Raw genomic sequence first — 5,560 nt, forward strand, 5'->3', positions numbered from 1 at the left:
TTTCCCTTTCTGGGAATTGTCCTCGGCCTCAAGTTGCTGCCTCCACTGAGGTGACGCTCAGTTAGTTGCCAAGGGCAACTCTGTAAGTTCTGCGGAGGGAGGCCTCAGTTGCAATCACATCAGGAGTCATTTTCTCCTTCCCAGTCCTGCCCACCTTACTTCCTTACAGGTGTGTCTCCCAAGAGCACTCCCTGATAAACCTTCTGCAGGTAATTTCCCATCTCAGAGTCTGCTTTGGGGATCCAAACTAAAATGGTTGGTGCCAGATGGGGTTTTACGAAGGTAGCTCTAAAGTGGGCTTTTAGGGAGGGATCACTTGGCAACCAGCTAGCAGCAAAAAGTCCCTTTCCTGGTGTAGGTGAAGGAAGGCTAGCCCGTGGCAGGCTGTAACTGTATGGCTGCTAAATTTTTCATTACTGCTGAACTGGAGTAGGATAAGGGTGGAAGTGGGTCACATTGGCTGGTGCAAATTCTCTGGCAAATAAGAAGATGAGAGAAGTAGTGATTGGAAGGGCCATGGCAATGGACGACTACAGCTAAGCACACTGATTTGCTAAAGAGGAATAATGACAGTCTGAGAGTGAATAATCAACAAGGCAAAATGGGATTGTCAGAGAGTCTCCTCAGTAGCACTTAAGGAAACCTCTCCTGCAGAGGGAGAATCTGCTCAGGATTTAATTGTAAGACTTGGAGAGCTTCAGAGAAAGTTGGATTCTTAGCCCTGACAGGTGTTCTATGCTAAGGTTAGAGCCCTCATAGGGAAGCAGTGGAAACATGAGATTTGGGTTGGGGATATCAGGGTAGACGCAATTGAAGATTTTGAACTACCAGATTCCCCTGAACCCATTGGGCCTGTAGAATTGATCTATTTTCCTTTGTAGGCAGATAGTGGCCCCCTTGTTGGAAGATCATGAGAGGTTTCAAATGAGGTAGAGATCCTAGGAGATAGTACTTGTCCTGCTCAGGACCTACCTCTGTCTCCCCTCTTGGACTCTCTAATGGATAGCCAAAGTCAAGCCTGAAAGACCCCATCTATGCTGGGTCTGCTAAGGGAGGAGAGGGACTACATGTTGAAGGAATGACAGGATCTGGCTAATACTTTTAGGGTCGGGCTGGGACAGCGTGCACAGAAGTGGATCCTAATGGGGCTGGATCAAGAGAGGGGGCATATAACATTGGATTGGGCATATAACATTGGCAAATATTGATTGGAGTCTCTCCAATGATACAGGATATAACGCCCTGACAAGAAGCAGCAGAGATGGTGCCAACACATTGTAGGGTAGATTTTAGAAGCTTAGGATAAGCAATGGTCCACACTAAGGAAGTAAAAATGCCAGAATTGTCATGGCAGATGGTGGAGGAAGAGATTAAGAGATTAAGAAGTGGGTATGCTAGAGTGGTCTGTGGGAGTCCCTAGAGGACACTCCGTTTAGAAAGCAGTAAGGAATGAGCTGATGAGGGGACGCCAGCATCACTCAACAGTAAGAGCTGCTAATACAGAACTGGGCTCCCTCCATCTGATGGGGGAAGAAAGAATCCCAAAACAGTAGAGACCAGGTGGTGGTGCTTAGCCCTTAGAACTGAACAGTGAAACTGGACCCATTGTGGCTATTTCTCTGGCCCCTGAAAGTATAATTGGAATGAACATACTTGGTAGCTGGTAAAACCCCAACACTGGTTCCTTGGCCTGTGGAATAGAATCAGAAGACCGATTAGAAGTCTCTGAAACTACCCCCTCCTTCTGAACAAGACAGTAAGTAAAATACAAGACTGCATCCTACAGGGAATGGCAGAAATCAGTGCCACCCTCAAAGATAAAAGGCCCTCGGGATGGTGGTCTCTGTCATAGCCTCATTCATTCACCAGTCTGGCCTCTACAAAAGTTGGATAATCACGGCTGGTGAGAGTGGACTACCACAAACTTAACGAAGTAGTAGCTTCAGGTGTAGCTTTGTGCGAAACGTGGTCTCTTTGCTAGGGCAGATGAACAGGCTGTAATAAATGGTGCATGGCAATTGGTTTGTTTACTGCGTTCCTTTCTAGTCCTTATCAAAAGGAGAATTGAAAGTATTTCACATTCACATACAGCATTAAAGAAATAGCAAGCATGTTAAAGGCCGTGGTATGAGGCGTTCACTGCAAAGGGTGGGCAATAAATCCTATCCAGATTTAGGCTCTGATACATCGGTGAAGCGTACAGGGGTACAATGGTCTGGGGAGATTCCCTCCAAAGAATGTAAGGAACAAATGGCGGGACATTGCTAGCACAGGAGAGTCCGAGTTTGCATGGGATTGTCCTTCACAGCTGCAGCTGAAATCACAGGTGAGCTGAGGAACATGACACAGGACCCTAGGGATGTCTCCTATACCCCATTTTAGAGATGAGGAAACTGAGTCTCAGAGAGGTTAAATAAATTACCCCCAAACACTTACCTGGCAAGTTGTGAATTTAAGATTAAGATCAAGATTTATGGGCGCTATAGAAAAAAATAAGGGAAACAAAGGCTTAAGTATATTGGGTAGATGGTGATACTAGCAGTCAATGAGGGGGAAGGGTAAGGGGTATGGTTTGCATGAATTTTTTTCTTTTTATTTCTTTTTCTGAATTGATGCAAATGTTCTAAGAAATGATCATGGTGATGAATAGACAACTATGTGATGATATTGTGAGTTATTGATTCTATACCAAGAATGGAATGATCATATGATAAAAAAAATAATTTTATGGGCAGGCCACAGTGGCATAGCAGGCAGAGTTCTCGCCTGCCATGCCAGAGACCTGGGTTCAATTCCCTGTGCCTGTCCATGCAAAAAGAAAGAAAGAAAAAAAAAAAGATCAAGATCTACATGACTCCAAAGCCCATATTCTTTAATATCTAGGCTGTATAGATAAGCAGCACGGGAACAGAGACTAAGTGGCCTCTCACTGTATATCAGGTTCCCTGGGAAGCAGATACTGAGACGGACTTGCACGAGGGAAGTTATTGGGAAGTGCTCTCAGGATCCACATCCCAGGGGTAGTGAAGCAGGCAGGGTTGGGCAAAGAGAAATTAGGCTGTGATGTCAGTATTATTTGATTAGGCTTCAAATAATCCCACAGGGAGTTTGGGAGCTGGGATGGACCTGCTGGCACAAGGGGCAGGAGTCTTCATATTCCTGCATAAAGCAGGCTTTGGGTTGCTCCCAGGAAGAGGATGTGGCCTTGGGAGATAAATCCTCTTTAGCCAAGGCAATTCCCCCAGGAGACTTAGCTGAGTGCTGCTGGCCTCTGACACGTTCAGCTGCTTGAGTCCTGCAGTGCAGATCTGGTGAGTGTCACAGCATCCACTCTCCAGGGAGTCTTAGCTAGTGACCAAGTGACAACGTAAGCCCGGGTCCTCTGACTCCCCATTCACAGTTAACCCTTTCGTTTCCACCTCCAGAAAGTGCTCCCCTGTCTCGTGAATGACCAGGACCCTGAGCTCTGGCTCGGAATGGTTGATTGGAAAGAACAGTTACCCACTCAAACATGATCAAATTAGGAGGGGAGGTTGTTACATAGGAATCTCATCGGCATCCAGGCATAGAGAAGAAATTTCAATCATTCAAAAATATTTATTGAGTACTTAACCATATACCCAGCTCTGTTCCAAGTGCTGGAGAAATAACTATACACGTAAACAAAGCTCATTTCTCCTAGAGTCTCCTTTCTGGTGGGGGAGGGAGATGGAAACACACCAATCATCCAGAACGAGCATAACTTGCCTTCTTAAGAGAAGGAAAGGCAAAATTACATTTCTCTTCCTTTCATGAAGCACCTACAGAGAAATAAGACTCAGTAAATTTCTCATTTGGTTGTCTGCCACAGGTAAATAAACAAGTAGGTAAGGAAAGGTTGGTAAGGGTTTTTACTCCTGGGGCAGGGAGTGAGATGGGTGAGATGAGGGGGACTTTTGCTTTCCTTTACTTCTCTCCCCTCCCCTCCTCCTCCTCTTTTCTTCTTCTCCATCCCCTTCCTTCTCCACTCCTCCCTTCCGCCCTCTCTTCCTTCCGTTTCCTCAGCTCCTTATTTGCTTGGCATGCCCACACGTAGGTCCTGTATATAAAGTGTCTAAACTAGGCATGTTCCCAAGACAGCCCCTGCTTTCTCCTTGGCTCTGATTTCAGGTCAGGAGCAGCACTGGAATTTCCCTGCCCTTTCTCCTCTTTTCTTCCTCCCCGGGGCCTCCTCTTGCTGTTAGCTGAGAAGGAGACAGCATGCACCTGGGGGTTCCACAAAATGGAGGTGCATGTTTAAGGGGTTTGGAGGACATGAAAGGGAATCACATTGAAGACTTTGATTTTTCACTTGCTGTATTACTGCATTACTCGGACGCTTCATAACAGTGCAGTTTTTGTGTTGTGTGTCTAGCTGTTGCTGTTGTGAGAGGTTTTGCTTGTTTGTTTGTTCTCTTTGACACTGCAGAGGGATGACTCTGGCTGATGAGCCAGGCCTGACTGCAGACTTCCCAGGGTAAAGCCTCTGGTCAGGCTCCCTGCAGGAACCCAAGCCTCTTGGGCTCTCCCCTTTGTGGACACAACCCCTTCTTTCTCCTACAGAAATCTGTTTTCTCAAATGATTCTGAATCTAACTGTGGGTCATTCCACTAGAGCAAGGGTGTGCGGAGATGGGCTTCCTTCCGGTGGAGATTTAACCTTCTTACTCGGGTGAGAGACTCTGTGTCCTGAGGAAGGAGAGCTCAGCAGCAGCAACTGGTTAAGGCTAGTGGTCTGGTGACGGCAAATTCTCCCTCGAGGTCACCTGGGAGTTCCTTGGGGAGAGCAAGTCTGGCTTTGGAGACAAATTGCAGTGGAATTGTAGCTACGAATTGTTCCTGCCCAGCTCACTCTTCTGATGCGAGCACCAGGATTTTCCTTAGTAATTAACCTCTCTTTTATTTGACACTGTCTGACAAGGGACCCTACCCTCGCCGCCCCAGGGATGTGATGCGTTGGGCCACGTTAGGCCAACAGATACTCTCAGGGAGTTGAATCTCGAGCAGATGCACAGAAACAGGAAATGTCTGGGGCCAGTTCACCCTAGCTCTGGCACCACGAAGTGACTGCCCGCTGGCTCCTGCTTCCCAGATTCCGGAACTGCCCTCCTGCCTGTCCTTGTGAAGCCTGGAGCTTTAGCTTTTCCTTTAGTTCTCTTTTGCCTCACATCCTTCCAATAAATCCCTTCACGAGTAAGTTACCCAGAGCCAGTTTCTGTGGCTTAACACTTGTGGTGTTCGGAGCTACGTACTGCAGAAAAACACGTTCTCATCTTAATCCATTCCTGTAGGTGAGAACCCACTGTAAATAGAACTTTTCAATGAGGTTACTTCAGTTAGGGTGTAATCCAGTTGAATCCGGATGGGTCTTAATCCTACTATGGCAGGCCTTATAGTGAAGGTCAGAGAGAGAGCCTGAGGGAGCAGCCGGAAGCTGCAAGCCAGTGGAGCCCAGAAGAGAAGGGAGAGGCCAAGAGAGGCTGCCGTGTGCATTGCCATGTGGCAGAAAAGCCCGGTGTCCAGGATTGCCAGCCGCCAGCCCC

This window comes from Tamandua tetradactyla, chromosome 14, assembly GCF_023851605.1.
Source record: "Tamandua tetradactyla isolate mTamTet1 chromosome 14, mTamTet1.pri, whole genome shotgun sequence".
Classification (NCBI taxonomy): Eukaryota; Metazoa; Chordata; class Mammalia; order Pilosa; family Myrmecophagidae; genus Tamandua; species Tamandua tetradactyla.